This window comes from Equus przewalskii, chromosome 27 (genome assembly GCF_037783145.1).
Source record: "Equus przewalskii isolate Varuska chromosome 27, EquPr2, whole genome shotgun sequence".
NCBI lineage: Eukaryota > Metazoa > Chordata > Mammalia > Perissodactyla > Equidae > Equus > Equus przewalskii.
In genome coordinates, this window is record NC_091857.1 from 13,906,020 (window position 1) to 13,924,680 (window position 18,661).

At 37.9% G+C, this 18,661-nt stretch overlaps 2 long non-coding RNA genes across 2 annotated transcripts; one reads left to right on the forward strand and one right to left on the reverse strand.

Annotated features, from left to right (window-relative positions):
* The first annotated feature begins 8,513 nt into the window (after window positions 1-8,513).
* On the forward strand, window positions 8,514-10,722 carry LOC139079890 (uncharacterized). The gene is made up of 2 exons (XR_011533881.1): window positions 8,514-8,646; window positions 9,964-10,722. It is a non-coding gene; the product is annotated as an uncharacterized lncRNA (long non-coding RNA).
* LOC139079889 (uncharacterized) lies at window positions 8,566-18,188 on the reverse strand. Its single transcript, XR_011533880.1, has 4 exons — window positions 18,101-18,188; window positions 16,098-16,214; window positions 15,548-15,699; window positions 8,566-8,676 (listed from the first exon to the last, which is right to left on the reverse strand). It is a non-coding gene; the product is annotated as an uncharacterized lncRNA (long non-coding RNA).
* Between the last annotated feature and the right edge of the window lie 473 nt (window positions 18,189-18,661).

Genomic DNA, 18,661 nt, shown 5'->3' on the forward strand with positions numbered 1-18,661 from the left:
AAGTATTTGTATAATGGAGAGCCAAGCATAAGATATTATCTGAAGATTAAAAAGTCTTTTTGTCCAGATAGGAAAACAACCTAATGAAGAAATAGCAGTTATTGCTATCATTAAATAGACTTTAGACATATATTTGCACTCATTTCAGATAATTTACTAATACCCTAAATTATAATTCCTTCAGATGCAGTTATACAATAACTAACGTATAGTATAAAAACTCCCAAATAGTAATAAAACTTGTTTTGGTGTCATTTGGTGTTTACCTTGTCTGGAAATCCTAGAAAGAAGAAACCTGAGAGTGGTAAATAATTTTCAGTTTTGTGCATTTTGTACACATCTTTATAAGAAAGTTATGTAATTTGCAACCTCATAAAGATAAAGAAAAGTTGAGACTAGCTGAACCCACTAAATAGCTCATTGAAGTATCTTCACACCCTTGTGGTAGATGCACAATGAGGGTCTGTTATTAACATTCAGTGGCTTTTATATTAGTGTACACTAAGCTATGCTGCAGTACCATATGAACCCCTGAATCCAAGGATAGAGTAGGCTAAATGTCCCCAGTGATGTCCGTGTTCTAACCCAGAACCTGCGAATATGTTGCCTGACATTCAAAAGGGGCTTTGCTGGTTAAATTAAGGTTTTTGAGGTGGGGAAATTACACAGGATTATCTGGACAGGCCCAATGTAATCACAGGGTTCTTATAATATGAAGGCAGGAGGGCCAGAGTCAAAGGAGGAAATGTGAAGATAGAAGCAGAGAACAGAGGGAGAGAGACAGACAAAGAGAGAGACAGAGATGTGAAGATGCTACGCTGATAGCTTTAAAGAGGAAGGAAGGGACCACAAGGCAAGGAACGTTGGTGCCCTCTGGAATGTGGAAAAGACAAGGATACACATTGTTGCCAAAAGCCTCTAGTAGGAATGCAGCCTTGACAATACTTTGATTTTGGCACTTCTGACCTCCAGAAGTGTAAGATAATAAGTTTCCATTGCTTTAAGCCACTTAGTTTGAGGTCATTTGTTACAACAGCGACAGGAAACTAAGACAAAGGGTCCTAATATTTTAAAAAGTTATCACTTTAGACATGCTACATGTCCATGACTGGACAGTGCAGTGGTCCCCAGGACTCAGGTTGATGGAGACGCCATCATTTGAAGATCACTGGTTACCATAGCAGAGGGAAAAGAGTATGTGAGGATTTCAGACCCACTGTTCTATACTTTGGTCTAGAAAGTAACAGATGTCACTTCTGTTCATGATCCTTTGGCCAGAAAGTCACATGATCCTGCCTAACTGAAAAGTTGCTGGGAAGTGTAACCTTCCACGAGCCTGAAGGGAAAAACCGGATATTGGTGAGCACTAGCAATGTCTGCCTCAACCTTATACTAGGAAGTTGATAAAATCCTTGGTCCAGAAAAGTGAAGAGAAATCTCTCTGACCTGGCCTAATCGAGATTCTACTCCTCAGTAATTCAGAGTCTGCTCTTCTGTGCCAGTCTGCACTGGGACAACCAGCTCTTTACATTATCGGAGTCTATATTGTTAATTACAGAGAATTCTCGATATCTGAAATTGTTCACATCTAGATGTCATGTAAAACATCTTTATTAACTCTTTTCACACAACTGAGAATTTAAGAAATTTATTTCTCCAATATTGTGTGAAATACCAGCTGTAAGTGCCATTCGTGCTGGTCCACAGCAACCCTTTATTTCTCAGTGTTGTTTTCTGTATCTTATTTGACCCACACTGGAGCTGAGCAAAAACATGTAGCCCACTCTTTCTTTTTATAGAAGAGAATAGCTCAGTGGCATAATGAAATCTGAAAACAGCACCCCAACACACTATTGAACACCCCACATTTTCGCGAATGCTGCTAGAGTACTCTAGAACTGAAAGCTTAATCACTTCATGCAAACTTTATGTAATTTTTTTGTGTACATTACAATATTTTCACTTGGTTGTGATGTTACGGTATATGTAATTAAATGTTATAGATGAGAAAAATTAAATATATATATTCACATATGTATATGAAAGAGGGATAACATTAAGACAGTAACAGCTAGACCACTCTAGTTGTGGTAGGCAGACTTCTAAGAAGGTCCCCAATAATCCCTACTCTTGTATAATCTCATGCCCTTGTGTGAACTCCTCCCCTCCAGTGTGGGATGGACCTAGTGACTTGCTTCTCATGAATAGAATATAGCAAAAGTGATGAGATGTCACTTAAATGATTAGGTTACAAAAGATTGGCTTTCCTCTCACTCACAGATGCTCTCTCTTGCTGGTTTGATGAAGCAAGCTCCCATTTTGAAGAGACCTATGTGGCAAGGAACTGAGGCTGATCTCTGGCCAATAGCCAGTGAGGAAATGAAGCCCTCTGTCCAAGACGCAAGGAATTGAATTCTGACAGCAACCACATGAATGAGCTTGGAGGTCAAACCTTCCTCAATTGAGCCTCAGGATTAGACCACAGCCCCCACTGGCACCATGACTGTAGCCTGTGGGATACGCTGACCAGAGGACCCAGTTAAGTTGCTTCTAGATTCCTGACCCACAGAAATTGTGAGATACCAAATGTGTGTTGTTTTAAGCTGTTAAGTTTTGGGTAATTTATTGTACAGTAATAGATAACTAATAGACTAGGTTTTTTGTTTGTTTCATCTTTTATGTTAGAAAGACTCAATAATTTATAACTAGGAACAATGTAATAATTACAATGATATTGTCTCTTCTAAATTTTTGTGACAGAAAAGCACAGATCTTTAAACTTTTAGGCTTATCTCTTCTTCCCCAAACTATTTTTTTAACAAAATTTCCCTTTAAATCCTTTAAATCTTGTCACATACATAAAAGTAATCTAAGCTGGCAGAGAGGAAGACTGGAGAAGTCAACTTATTTCAGAACATAAATATAGATTTATTTTGGTCAACTAATGACACTGCATGCAATATTGGCACAAAGGCACACATTCAATAAATAATTGAAAATCAGAATGAATCAATTCCAGTGCTATAAGCTTTGAAAACCCAGTCCTTAAATGCAAGTCAGCATCAGAAGAGTATTAATCATCTATCAACAAGACCAAAAAGAAAAAAAATTACATAATTAATAATCTACTATATCAAGATATAAACATATTTTAAAGAAAATAAGATATACGCTTAATAAAAGGAAATTATATTGAACATCAAATTATCAGAAGAGAAAACCATTCTGAATCTATACTTCTTATTACAAATACATTGCCATAAAAAAGGTATAATTCAGTAAAAAGCTCCATATTTTAGATGCAAAAGATTGAGTTATATACATATATTCCAGAGTAACATTTCCTCCAATTCCAAAGTTTAGGATTTTATTTCCAGTAGTTTTTGAGAGGCCAAGAATCAAAACAATGTAGTTTTATATGTGAAAGACAACAATTTGAATGGTAACTTGAAATCAATTGGAAACTAATCAGTCCCTAGAAGACAGTTGTAATTCACATTACAGGGCTAACCCCTTAAGCATCTAATGTAACTGCAAATTCGGCACACTAAATGAAGCCTTTCCATTGCACAAGAGAATAATTTCATATGAGTCACGGTTTCTGCAGTGCAATACATAGCATAACCTTGACAAAATCTCTAACCTTAAATATAATACTAATCAAAACAATTCCAGGCAACATTGTTTATTATGTTATTATCTGGAATTATCTGGTAAGGATTGAGTAGTTTGTCAATAATTAGGCTTTCACATAATTTGTGACTAGAGTTCTCAACTCTAAAATCTGGGAAGTTTAGTCACTTGATGAAGTTGGGCAAAATGCTAATCCTCATCCTCAGTTTTCTCCCCTCTAAAATGGGAAGTCTGGAACAAATAATCCTGTATCAATCTGCTTTCGCTGCATAACAAACCACTCCAAACTTAGTGGTTGAAGACAGCAACTACTTATTCCTTTCTTTTAACCAATGGGTTGGTAGATCTCAGCTAGACTCACTCATGCATCTGCTGTTAACTAGCTAGTCAGTTTCGGTTAGCTGATTTTGATGGCGTCTCTGGGAAAACTCAGCTCTCCTTCACTGGACTGTTCTTATATTTCCCCTGCAGACCAGCCCAGGCATGGTCTCATGGCCATGGAAGGGGTCTACAAAAGGAAGCAGAAATGCAGAAGTGTGTTTCAAGCTTTTGCTTGTTTCAAGTCAGTTATAAGCCCATTGGCCAAAACAAGTCACACAGCCAAGTTAGGATCAGGGTGCGAGGCTGCTACCAAAGGGCATGGAACAATTTTCCATGGAAAATTGGAGCCACTTATACAATCAATTTGTGAGAATCTGTAAGGTTCATTTTCAGCATACAATTGATTGAGTGTATGTTTTTTTGTTGTTGTTTTTAAGAGGCCTCCAGCACAAAATACTGGGAAATATACTGAGGGAGAACAAGAAATATAGAAGAAAGAAAACCAGCTACCTTTCTTTGACAACAAGGCTCTGTGTAATTGGATATGAATAGCCTATACCTGAAAAGAGATTAGACTTATCTCAATTAAAAGTTAGTGCCATACAACTTGCTGATCTACCTTTCATTCATTTTCCTCTTAATATTTTGCTATCAAAGTTTTTCAAAACAATATTATAACCAAGCAAGGAATATTCAGAGGATAACCGTATTCAATGAATACATGATTACATACATTAACTCTCACTTCTCATTCTCATTCACAGAAGAAAAAGAAATAAAAAGATAAGAAAAAAAGAAATTAAAAAGGAGAGAATGATATAGTATTTTTTAAGAGAAACAGTATTGGGGGTTTTATTTTTACACATTTCTTTTAATGCTTATCGGAGGCTCCTTGTAATATCAGACAGCATCTTTGTGAGGTAGTTGTACTGATAGATATTGAAGAGTAATTTGGACCAAATCAGTTGCACTGTGATGTCATCCCCAGGAATTGTATTATAAGCCACAACTAGATAAAGAAATTCTTTCCTTATTGACCTCTTCTTTTAGGACCAGAGAGGGAACCTATTAAATTTCAGGCTCAAATCATGCCCATAGACAGTCTTAAAATCCAAGGCTATAAGTCATAATCTCGGCCACTGGTTAAATCACTCAGTAATAAAAACGTGTTTCTCCCCTGTTTCGAAGGATAACCCTGAGAACTAAGGTATGATAGAGGATAAAACTATGCATACCCATATAAATCACAGATGTGCTTTAGTAATAGTCGTGAAATCTCTGCTTCCAACTCATCTCTCGTCTTTTCCTCTCAGGTGGATCCCAAGACTTTAAACAAACACACTTACAGAGGTGTTGATACTTTTGCCCATACAAATGGTTTAAGGTAATATTCAACTCTATAATCCAAATTTTCTGAGAATTCCTCATTGGGTTAAAAGCTGTGACCAATTTTACTGATGCATGAAAATTAACTGACATAATCAACTATTGTGCCAAGATGAGAAATCTGATAGTTTGGCTTCTAAAGCATTTATCTAACTAATATACCTGGGGCAGGGTTGGGGCAGTGGGGGCTGCTGTCAATCTACAGTGGTCCTTGGCATGTTCAAAATCTCTTACAGATTCATATTTTATCTTAGACAAATCCTTTGAATTTTATATTTTACTTCATAACATGGCCTTATTAGGGCAGCATAAAAGTATTTGAAATTTTTTGCCAGTTACATTACTTATCTTCTTTTGTTCCAAATCCCCATGCAAATTGGTTGCATGGCCCATATAACCCGTGTCCCACTGCCACATGCCCCAGTCCGGGAAACATGACTCTAGGCTGGTCTGTTCTGTGTTATCTGTATTATCCTGATAATCAAAGTTTCATTTTCTCTAAGTTAAAACAAAATCCTAACATAATTTTGTGTATTGGGTATTAACCCTGGAATTACTGACTTTAAAGTCATCATACAGATCTCACTTGCCTTCTTTGTCAGGACCCAATTCTTATTTGAAAAATTACATGAAGTCAATTTCAATTTCCCTTGAAATTTCACTTGGCTAACACAAAATGCCACAATTTTATCTTCCAATTCACTGTCTGGTGAATTGTTCTCCACTATCAATAAAGTTATTGAGCCGACGTTTATGAAATGAGCCCCCAAAAGGAGGCAAAACTTTATGCAAGTCAAAAAGGATGGGAGATGGTATGGAGCTATACTCCAAAATGGGTCAGAATCTGTCTCCTTCGTTCTGTAGGCCTTTCACACACTCTCAAATTCCTGGGAAAAACACGCACTCTTAAAATGTCATATTCCATGACCATTCATTAGCTTTATACTACTATTCAAGCCCATGATTTCAGAAAGTTCTTCCCAAATGGTTCAGGGTGAAACCGGGTCTTTCTAACTACCATTTAAATCATCAAATCAGAATATGCTTCTTTGCACTTAATTTGATTTTAATTTATGCCTGGTGCAAAGTACATCATGCAAATCCCCCCCTGAGCAGTTTGCAAAGATAAAATTTTAACTAGGGGTGGGGGCAGAGGCAGAGGTGGCCAACCCAGGGAGCCGGGATCTCATGCTCTAGGTCCTGAGAAAGAACGGTGATGGGAAAGGAAGTAGCAAAGAGCAATAAACTAAAGAGAAGAAAAACATGCTTTGTTTAGACTATTCCTTATTTATAAAAACCAAAGAGTGAAATGTATTTTCAGCTTAGCTCTTAATTTAGAAAAGAATCTGAAGGAAGCCCCCTGCTGGCCACTCTAATTTCTGCCCTCTTTGCTCCTTAAAAAAAAGAAAGAAAAGTCTCTTTCCTCACCTATATTTAAGACATAATTTAATCTTCTATGATTATATTTGATATATCTCTCATTAATTGAAATAAATGCACCAAACATAAATTGCTAAAGGCAGTTAGGTAACTTGTCTTTCCTTGACCATAAGAAAAAAAATTAGTCTTTAAAAAATATGTACAGGTATTTTATTTTAAAGCTGCATTTTAAATTATGTCACTAGTAGATTTATTTTTGTTATTTATACCTTATCAGAAGAAAAAGTTTGTGCTGATTATCTCAAAGTCATAGAGGTCTTTAAAAATAATAAATCAGAGTTTTATCCAAAATTCTTTATAATAAGTGTCTTTTGTTCTAGAAATTTAAGTGGACTGTGCATAGCAAAAGTCCTGGGGCTGTATTTGTTTCATGCTGTAACTTGAATCTGTGATGAAGTCATTCCATAGACTTACTCTTTAGAAAAATAGATCTCCTTAGGGCAGCCTGACCCAAGTTGCACAGGAATGTAAATAAAAATGACTGAGCATTTCTCTCTTTACATAAAACAAATATTTTACTACATTGCATACCATAATAACCTTTCTTACTTCCAACACAGAAATATTAATATCTATCGTACACAATTAAATACTCAAAGCCTATTTGTAAAGTAAAAGCAGCGATAGAAAAATGACATCACTTACACTTAGTTACATGATCAAAAGAAAGCGTGAATAATGAAACAGAAGTGTTCTCATGGAGAGCTTGTGCCCTGTGACAGTGACGGTTACATCAGAACAAACTACATATAGCATTTATCTTCATTTTGCTCCAGGATCTGCTGAGTAGAGCATTTGGGCATGTGTGAACAGTGCAGAGAGACTGACAGCTTCTTCGGTATTGACTTGGCCTTTGTCCAGGCCTTCTCTTACATGGCTGACCCCGTCCTCATCTCTGCTGTCATTGACTGAGCAAGTGCATGGACGGGCCATTTGACATCCTCTCTGTTAGACCAGGGATGAGTCGACTTCTCACAGCCTGCTTCATGAGTCAGTTTTGAGAATGTTATTATTCTACACAACACCCTTGACCTCTCAGAGTAGGTGGTGTAAGCATAAAGGTTGCCAGGACGTGCTAAACTTTTCCTGAGACAGAGTCCAGTCAACAACTTTTACAGTCCTTCTGGACTGAGATTTGCCTAACACCTACAAGATGGTCATGAGACAGTCAGCGGACTAGAAATGTATCGCTTCACTAGGTTTTCAGATTGATAACAAGAAGGTAAGCAACTGTGTCATCCAGGAAGTTCCAAAGTCCAGAGTCCATTCAGAGGCAACTACAGCAGCTCCCTTTCCTAGGTCCAGGAGTTCTCCCACCAAACGAAGTCCAGTGGGGCGGCTTCCCATAGCTAAATCGAACAGACCACAGCCTGCCCAACTAAAAGCCAAATGAGAGGGCATGGGTCCCCAAGAGTCATGGGACAACTGGAAAAGTCCCTACAGCTGTCACACACTGAAAGAGAAAGCATCTCCTGGCTGTGTGGAAAGGATATCAAGGAAGCATGTGGGGGTCAAGCCAGAATCTGCATGTTAAGCCAGCGAGGGTTTGTTCGGGCTTCCAGTTTAGATGGAGAATAATGATTTCTCTATTATTTTTGCTGTTTTGTTCATTTGTTTGTGAAAATAGAAGTTCTCTCTCCAGCCTGACTGCATCCCTGCTCTTTAATCCATTGGATGGTAATTGAAACCTTCCATTGCAGAGCTGCTCCTGATGAGGGCAATATTGACCTCATCCTCCCTGCTGTGGCTTCCCTGTGCAGGGCACCATGGCCTTCACAGATCGGATGTCACTGTCCTTAAAAGGAAGAATTCCAGCGCACTTGAGAGCTGGACGGAGCCAGTGAAGCAGCCCCTGAGAAGCTCCAGGTACATTTTTAACAGTTCCTGTTTATTTTCCTGAGGGGAGATTACGAGAAGGAAATAAGATCACATTTTTTAGTGTTTTCATGATGCAAGTTATCACTGAAACCAAATACTATTCTGAGTCGACCCTAAAGGGATGCACAATTCTAATATCTGTTTAATTAATCAAAATATTCATTCATAAATAATAAAACATTCTATTTGTGTTTTAGAGGATGCATTTACAGTATATACTCATAAATATTTAAATATAGGCAGTATGCTTGGCAGAGAAAATCTTAAAATTTTCAGAGGTCTTCATTATTCTGGAAAGTTTTGAAGAGAAATAGAATTTTAATAAAACAGCTGTTTACTTAATCATAGAAAAGGCAAATAAAATGATTTTCTAAACTCTGTAGGAAAAACAGATATATCAGATTATAAATTGCAAATGCCTTTCTCATTTCAGACGTCCACCTGATGACAACATTGGCTACATTAGTAACTGTGTAATATTAGGAATCTTGGGAAACAGTACAAAGCCTGGAAAAATTTTTGTTTATATATATACAACTGTATCTGTATATATGTAAGCATATATATATAGAACCTCATAAACCTATATCAGTATTAGTACTTTAATATGGATTAGAATAGTTTAGGAACTTATATTAATAGAAAACACGTCCGGACTTATTAAATTTTTTTATGCTTTTTTTTTTTGGTGAGGAAGATTGGCCCTGAGCTAACATCTGTTACCAATCTTCCTCTTTTTTTGTCCTCCACAAAGCCCCAGTACATAGTTGTATATCCTAGTTGTAGGTCATTCTAGTTCTTCTATGTGGGATGGCACTACAGCATGGCTTGGTGAGCCGTGTGTAGGTCTGTTCCCAGGATCCGAATCAGTGAACCCCAGGCCGCTAAAGCAGAGCATGAGAACTTAACCACTCGGCCATGGGGTAGGCCCCTTGATTTACTAAAATGTTAATAACTATAGATATACACATGCACACAAATAGGGAGAATACCATTTGACAACGAAGGCAGAGATTGGAATTATACAGCTGCAAGCCAAGGGACACCAAAGATTGCCAGCAAACCCCCAGAGGCTAGCAAGAGGCAAGGAAGGATTCCCCTACAGATTACAGAGACAGCCTGGCCCTGCCAACCCTCAAATTCAGACTTTTAGCCTCCAGAACTGTGAGACTATAAATTCCTGTTGTTTGAGCCACCCAGTTTATGGTACTCTGTTCCGGCAGCCCTAGGAAACTAACATAGATACTGTTGACCACGTCTTTAGTCTTCACTCACCACATTTTCTTAAAATGTTTTTGTCTGCAGATTTCCACCCACCAAATTCTTCCAGGAGACCTGCTGCTGCAGGATTCTTCATGGTCCCTCACGTTCTGATGTTCCTTGAGAGACCTCAAACAACCCTACAGTCTCAACTATCACCAATACGTTCGGGCTTCTCCAGTTCCTGTCTACAGTCTGAACTCCTCTAAAGCCCCATGGGCCAACCTACTGGCCGTCTCTCCCTGCAGCCCACCAAACTCCATGATATTTGGAAGCCTCACCCATCCTTTCATCCATGTCCCTAAAGCTCATGTTCCCTTGGGAGTTCTGCAATGAGACTCGTCGCTCCTCCACTTTTATAATATCTTCAAGGGCAAGAAATACATCTTGGTGAACTCTGACCTAAAGGGGAGTTGGAAAAGTCTTGAAAACCCTGACGAATTTGGCACGTTCTCCCTTCCCTTCTCCCATTGCTCTCGTGTCCTGGCAGTGAAGTATACCATCTTCTACATCCCAGGACTGCTTCCAAAAGGACCTCAAGATGGGAACAAGCCTTTTTCTCTCTCTCTTTGGCCCCAGGTGAAGAGCAGGGAATCAGTCAGACAAAGATGCCTACAGGCAGGCTACAGGTCAGACTAAGATGAGGAAACGAGAGAAGCAGGGAGCATCCACCCTTGAGGCCACCAAGAAGGGACCTACCTCTGTTCATCATCCCAAGGACCTTCTTTCGCAGCTTTCAGCTCAATTTTACCCTGCTTCAGAACAGCTTTAACAGTATAATAAAGTTCTGCACTAGCAGGAAAAGAACTTTTCCTATTTATTTACGTATAATTGTTTATGTGAATCTTTTTCCAAAAATGGATAGAGTAAAAGCAATGACAAATTTTGACTGGGGAGTGCCAATCTTGACAGCTTTTAAAAGCTGCAACGTTGGGATGCAATTCAGCTCTCTGCTATGAGGGCTTCCAAAAAGCAACTAAAATTAAAACGTTTTTGTTCTATATTTTGTTATCCAAAAAATGGCATTTTATGTAAAAAAGGAAAAATTTTATTGGAGGCATGCAAATCAGGAGAATTGATCAGTTCAGGGGCTAAACAAAGAGTTAAACAAAGAGGGCAGACCATCAAAGCACTATTGAAACTTTTTGGGTTTTTTTTTGAGGAAGATTAGCCCTGAGCTAACATCTTCTCAAAATCCTCCTCTTTTTGCTGAGGAAGACTGGCCCTGAACTAACATCCTTGCCCATCTTCCTCTACTTTATATGTGGATGCCTACCACAGCATGACTTGCCAAGCAGTGCCATGTCTGCACCCAGGATCCAAACTGGTGAACCCCAGGCCACTGAAGCAGAATGTGTAAACTTAACCACTGTGCCACCTGGCCAGCCCCAAAAAGTTTTTTACTTACCAGTATTTCTCATCCTTGCTAGAACAGCAGAATGGTAGTACGTTAAAGTAACAAGACCCATCTTTATCCTTCTGATAAGTATCTGAGTATCATCTGCATATTATGCCTTCTGGTGGAGGCTCTTTTCCTGATTCACAGCCAACACCTTCTCATTGTGTCCTCACAGGGTGGAAGGGGTGCAAGATCTCTCTGGTGCAAGCCTCTTAATGCAGCACTAATCTCATTCAAGAGAGCTCCACACTCATGACCTAAGCCTACCTCCTAATACTATCATCTTTGAAGGTTAAGATTTCAACATATTAATTTTTGTTGTTATTAGTGCCCTCCAGTCGATTCTGACTCCCAGAGACCATGGATACAGCAAAGCGGAAACCTGTCCTGTCTTTTTGCATCATACTCTCACCTTCTGGTGCGATATCAGACAGTGCTCCGCTACTGCTAATAGGGTTTTCAAGGGCAACGTTTTTGGAAGTGGGTAGCTAGGTGTGAATTAGTCTGGAAGCTCTGCTGAAACGTGTGCACCATGGGGACCCTGTTGGGATTTGAAATACGGGTCCCATAATTTCAGCAACATGCAGCGGCCACAGTATGACAACTGACATGTGGGTGGTATGATTCCCTGAACAGGAAATGAAGCTGGGTTATGGCAGTAAGAATGCCGAATCTTAACCACCAGATGACCAGCACTGACTGCATCTGAATTGTGAAGGGACACAAGCATTCAGACCATAGCAACCATGAAAGAAGCTATAAATAGAAATAGAAATACACAATCTTTTAGTAGGAGAAGCCTCAATGTTGCACAGATGTGACATTTCTTCAAATTATTTTATAAATTAAATACAACTCCAAGAAAATTTTAAAAATAACTTTAGTTTGACAAACTGATTTTTTTTTAATTATACAGGTGAGAATTGCCAAAATAGTTTTGAGTAAGAAGAGAAATGAAAAGAAGACACTGTTCATAGTACCAAATATATTCAAAAGATACAGTAATTAAAACAGTATTCTCAGGGCCAGCTCAGTGGCATAGTGGTTAAAATTGTGCACTCCACTTCGGCAGCCTGGGGTTCGTTGGTTTGGATCCCAGGTGTGGTCCTACACACTACTCAGCAAGCCAGGCTGTGGCAGCATCCCACACACAAAATGGAGGATGACTAGCACAGATTTTAGTTCAGCAACAATCTCCCTCAAGCAAAAAGAGGAATATTAGCAACAAATGTTAAATTGTTAACTCAGGGCCAATCTTCCTCACCAAAAGAAAAAAAGTCAGTATGCTGGAATAGACAAATAAATCAATGGGACAGATAAAACAAACTCAGCAATAGATTCAAATATTTATAAATTGTAGTAAATGATAAAGTTGTAAATTAGTGGAGATACTGTAAAATTGTAAATTAGTGGAGAAATGCATTGTAATTCAATAAATTGAGCTAGGAAAAACAGTTTAATATTTTTGGATAAAGCATATATTAAAATAAATTCCAGCTGAATGAAATAGATAAAGGTAGAAAAATGAAAAGGAGAAAATATAGATAGCTATTAATGTGATATTACTGTGAGAAGGCCTAAGTGTTAAACCAAGGTGAAAAATTGCAAAGCAGTTACTCCACAGTGTGATTTAATAACTAATTATCTACTTAATTTAGAATCAGCTGGGTTATTTGCTAAAAACAGTTGCCAGGGCCATACCAAAGGATTTAGGAGTAATATACCCTGATGGTAGGGCCCAGGAATCTGTGTTTTAATGAACACACTTAGGAGATTCTGAGGCACACGAAATTTGAAAACCACTGCCAGGCAGGATAAGATTGATAGATTTACCAAACAGATGTGAAAATTTCTATGAAACAAATACACAAAAATCAAGAGTCAAAAGAAAACCTGATAAACAACCAAATTGCAATGTTATATAACAAAGGGTTGAATAATCAACAGAAAAACAAATTAGTAAGAAAACTTTGACTTTCTCAAAACAAAAGTGGAGAAAGGATAGGAAGAGGCAATTCACAAATAGAAGAAGACAAATAAGCAAATGCAAAAAAAAAAAACACAGTGAATTCTCACTTGCAAAATAAAACCAGATGCAGATTCTGTTACAAATTGAGAAAGATGTTTTTAAGTATAATGACCAGTGTTGGCAAATGGACTTGTCCCTCTCAAATATCATGTGAGAGTTTCATGTGATACAATTTTGCTGGAGAGCTATTCAGCAATATGAATCAAGTAGCTAAAAATTATTAATATCTTCTGACCTAGTAATTTCACTCTTCGCAAGTTATCCTGAGAAAATAATCAGGTGGTGTACCAAATAATTATGCTCAAGGAAAACTAAATAAAAGCAAAGATTAACCCACGGCCTTATGTACAACAGGGAGAAATGAAAACAATAACAATTTCTCAAAGAGAGGAGTTCTTTGTATTATTTAATAATTTAGAAAATGCTCATGATATAATTTTAAATGGAAAAGAGCAGGACACAGAACATTACTCAGATCTATGACTCGAAATCTGTAAAAAAAAAATAATATATATATATATATGTTTTCATATATATTTACTAAAGGTACTGGGAAAATATGAATCTCAGAGAATTTTAATACTATATGATAGTTTCAATTTCTTCTTTAAAGGAAATATGTTACTTTATTGGTTAAAAATGATAGGAAAAAAGTGGTTAACATATTTCCCCAAACAATACTGGCATGCCGTAAAATATTTTCAAAAGTTTCACTTGGAAGTATATTCTAGGCCTAGGGCTACTCTTTATCATGCTAGAGGAGAAACAGCACAAACATTCTGAAAGATGCCTACACCCTCATCCCACCTCGTCAATTACTTTTTTCTGAGTGATTTATAGAAAATAAAGACTAGATCCACAGATAAACATTTGCACACAGAGATACACATATACACGTTTTTTGTATATATTAATATAAATTCATATTATATATGTGTATATATGACATACACAATATAAATTATATATCCATACCTTTATATATCTGTAATTTTTAGCTGCTCGGTTTGGGGTCAAAGTATCTATTAACTTTTCAGAACACTTTAGGAAGTATTTATTTTTAGAAAGGCATGTAGCACAGCTCATCTCAATTTGGACTAGCCACTGTTCAAGGGGCCGATAGTCACACACAGATAGCGGCTACCCTACTAGCACAGCTCTACATAAAGGACATATGCGTGTTTACTGCACTATACTTGTAATTTTCTATAGGTTTTAAATATTTCAAAACAAATAGTTGGAGGGAAAAGCTGTGTAAAAACACTTCCAATCACATGTATTCATCTTCAAACAGTTTACTCTTTCTCATCCTTGCTGAAACATGTTTAATACACATTATACATTAATACGCATTTTTGCTTTTCAAGCAGTGGTGTCCCCACAGGACCATATTACGATCTTTCAACTCTTTGTAGAGTTTCATGGCACTTAAAAAATGATGTCACACCTAACAAACAAACTAACTGCAATGACACTAAAATAGGAAAAGGGTCCTTGGCATGGCTCAAAAAGTCATATGTATAATTTTTACATCGGTGCTGTGATATGTGGTCCAGCAAGCGAGATGGCATCTTTGTTGCTCCCCCAACAAGAACCTGTCGTTCTTGTCATGAACCAGAATCACAGCTTCTGCACTCTGGTTCTGGGAGGGAGAGTCCTCTCTGACCTCGTCTGTCTCTTGTGACAAGGAGACAGATTTTAGCTTGTCCGAGAAAAGATAACCCCTGCTGCTCCTTGCTTGGGAGGAAAAACACATTCTCCTTCCTAGGAGAGGTTGAAAAGAGAGTTGAGTGCAAAAGAGTATGTAAAGAGCCTTCATTTTCAACTGGTCTCCATTTAATTTCTCTGCCTAGTGCAGCCTTGTCATGAGGGATGCTGGCAACAGGCTGCATCTCCCCTTCTTGCTGCTCGGATTGTAACTTATTTTGACAACAGTCTCTTTTTCAGTAATAAAAAGTCAATTCTACTTTCCTCCATTTACTTAACAAAAACATGGGCTGTTTGTTGATGGGATTGCCACATATTTTTTGTGATCCAGAATGCTGAAGTTTGAGGGAGAGGGAAAATTAAAAAGAAAAAACAACAAAAAATCAGCTTTTACTGGGAAAAAAAAAAATGGCAGTAATACGGCTACCCTAATTTGAATGGAACAAAACCAATACTTGTACTTCCTGTTCCTTTTAAATACCTTTCTGGCATACCTGAGTTCTCACAGTCCTGGAGAGTCATTAGAGATGAGAAAACTTTGTGATTGTTTCGGAACGTCAAACACGCTGCATGAGATTGCAGAGAGGTCCTTGTGGAGAGGATGTGGGGCTATCTTGTTAAGCCAGCTATCAGCTGCACAGCCAGACTTTTAAGATAAAAGTTAAGAATAAAAACATGTTTTAGTTCCTCAAACAAAGAAAGGAAGAAAAGCACTTTGCTCTTGATTCAGAATAAGTTGTTTAAATGTAATGAAAACTTTAATTTGTAAGCAGATAAAAACACTCAGTTATTGTCTTAATCATTTTATTAGTATTCTCAACTAAGAATATGTAAAATATATGGATATGTATATATATTCAGCTCCAAACATGAAGTTTGAAGGCAATCTGTGCACTCCCTCTATAGCTTTTAAAATTGAATATGACATATAATATTCATTCAGATTATTTTCTCTTATTTAATCTTCAATGAAGAAAAAAATATAATTTTCTTCCCGGGGAAGCAGAGATTTCACAGTGGCTTTAATAAAGCAATCACTTTTACCTCTAGGTATAGATGATTTCCCTAAGGGTCACAAAAAGCTGACGTTGATCTGTGTTCATCAAAGCAGACAAGTTGTTAAACGAAAGAATCAATATGAGCTGCTTCCCGCGAACTGAACTAGGAGAGGAGAATGAAAGAGATGAACTTTACGGACAGACACACATATATTCCCTTTCTCCTCCCTCTCTCCCTCTCCTTCTCCCACTCTGTCTCCCTTTCTCTCTCTCTCTCTCTCTCTGTGGCTCTCTCTCTCTCTCTCTCTCTCACTTTCTTGCCCTACTTTCCCCCCAAGTACTGTCTGCAGTAGCAGCCATATTGAGAAGGCCCCTCAACTCTGTTGAGAGATACTGGAACTTAAAAGGAAAATTTCTTTCCTTTCCAAAACTGTGCAAATTCAATATTGTTCCTGAACTTTGCAAATCATTTTATTACTTTAGACTTCATGGTTTCTTTGTCTCCTCTCTCTGTGTCACATTCTGTGCCACTGGCTGTGGGCCTGGCTCTCTCACACACATGCTCACCTAGAGAGGCATCCATATTGATCCCTTGCAGAGACTTCTTACTCAAAGTCTATTTCCTCTCCAAATTAAGAAGAGTCAAAGACCTAGATCCATTAAATGAATGACCGTTTCCTGACATTTAAAATAAACAATCTGGGAGAACATTTTAAAAGAATAAGAGAAATCTACCAAAATTTAGCAATAAGGAGACACATGAGGAGGGTACGAAAGTAAGAAGCTTTCTTTTATCACTTCCTCATGCCAAAAACAGAAGTGGGAAGTATGGCACTCATGAAAAACTTTTGAAATGTAGTAGTTCCAGTTTCAAAATTCGTCCCAATAAATGTAGACACGACAACTTTAATCTAGTTGTTTATCCTGGATACCAAATTCAAACATTCTACCAAAATCTGAAGATATTTTCTGAATAAAAATATTTTTTCTCCCTTAAAGCTAAGCCCCATGGATAAGTAGAGAACTTGTAAAACTAGTTCCACCAGCAAACAATAAAACCTTCATGCCCTATTTACCACATTAGAAGAAAGCAACGTTCTCCTGTTTTCTCTTTCTTGTTTTAGCCTGAACACATGGCTTTTTCTGAAGCTATGCCAGGTTCAGATCAGATACTATTAGGGCAGTGATGACTGCGGGTTGCTGCACACTCCCCTCATGCTTTCTCCTACGAGATCCCTTTAAAGTTTCTGTCTGGCCCTGTTTCCATGTGAACGTGTATGTGTGAGCACCTCTGGAGGATATTAAGTAGTTATACCATCAATAAATGCTGGTGATGCTTGTCTCTCTATTTCTCTGGATTCTAGCATGCAAGACTTGAGATGACCTACTAAGATAAAGATCTAAGTGATAAGCGTTAAAGAGAAAAGACACAATTTGACTGGAAAAGACTTAAGAAGAAAATGTGGAGGTTATTTTCTGCAATATGTGTCCAGGGTGGCTGTTCTGCAGGGCTTGTTTTAGAACCCTTGCTAAATTCTTCATGTTTGATTCATTGTGATGAATGAGTTAACCAATGAGTTCAGAATACTTAATAAAGTCTTTATGTAGAAAATTAAAACGGGGGGGGGGGGAGGCGATTTTTGGTGGTTCTATTTTTTTAATGTTTTTATTCCACTCTCATTTCCGAGAAGGTGTAAATGTTTCTGTGGTAGAATGCTTGCCTTCACACTGCCTCCTCCACCCTTGACCTACCCCTCTTTTATTCTTTTCTTCTGTTTTCTTAACTTTCTCTCTCCCCGTCAAATATCTGATGGAGAGAGGGAGTAAAGTTAAGGCTTGATCATTTTCAGTTTCATCACCAGCCCTGCCTTGAGTACTCTTAAAGTTTTTCCTAGTATAATCAAGTAGCCATCCATATTAATAGTTATGCTAAATTACTAAAGTAAATATTCCTGAAAATGTAATGGTTGAAATAAAACTCTAGAGTAACAATCTGAATGGGGACGGGGGTGGGGGGCTCTGCTCCACTCAGTCATTCAGGAACCTAACTCAGAACGAGGGCAGTCCTTCCATCTTCAACATGTAGCTTCTAAGGTCTGTCTTGTCATCAGTATTTCAGCCTGTAGGAAGGAAGAAAGATCCGTAGGAGTGAGCATGCAAGTTCTCAAGGCAAGGCTTGAATGGCATCTATCACTTTTGCTCACACTTCAGTGGAAACAACCTAGTCTTGTGGCCACAACTAGCTGCGGAGGGAGCAGGAAAATATAGTCTGTGGCCAGGCAGCTTTGACCCAGTTATGACTCTATCTTACTATGGAAGCAACGGAGCAGAGATTTTTGTGGACAATTTGCAATCTCCACCACACCCTTCAAGCCCCTTTTATGGTCTTAATAAAAACATGAGAATAAGACGTAGGCCCAAGAATCAATTGTCCCAGATCCTTTGCAGAACAAACTATTCCTATGGCTTACATTAGTTATCTGCAGTGGGAATGCATTTGCTTGATGAAGTGTTAAGGTTTTCTTATGAATTATTTCACGGATGTGTTAGGAGAATAAAATGAGAAAATATATATGAAAGCTGTTTGGAAAAGCTAGAAGAGTTACATAG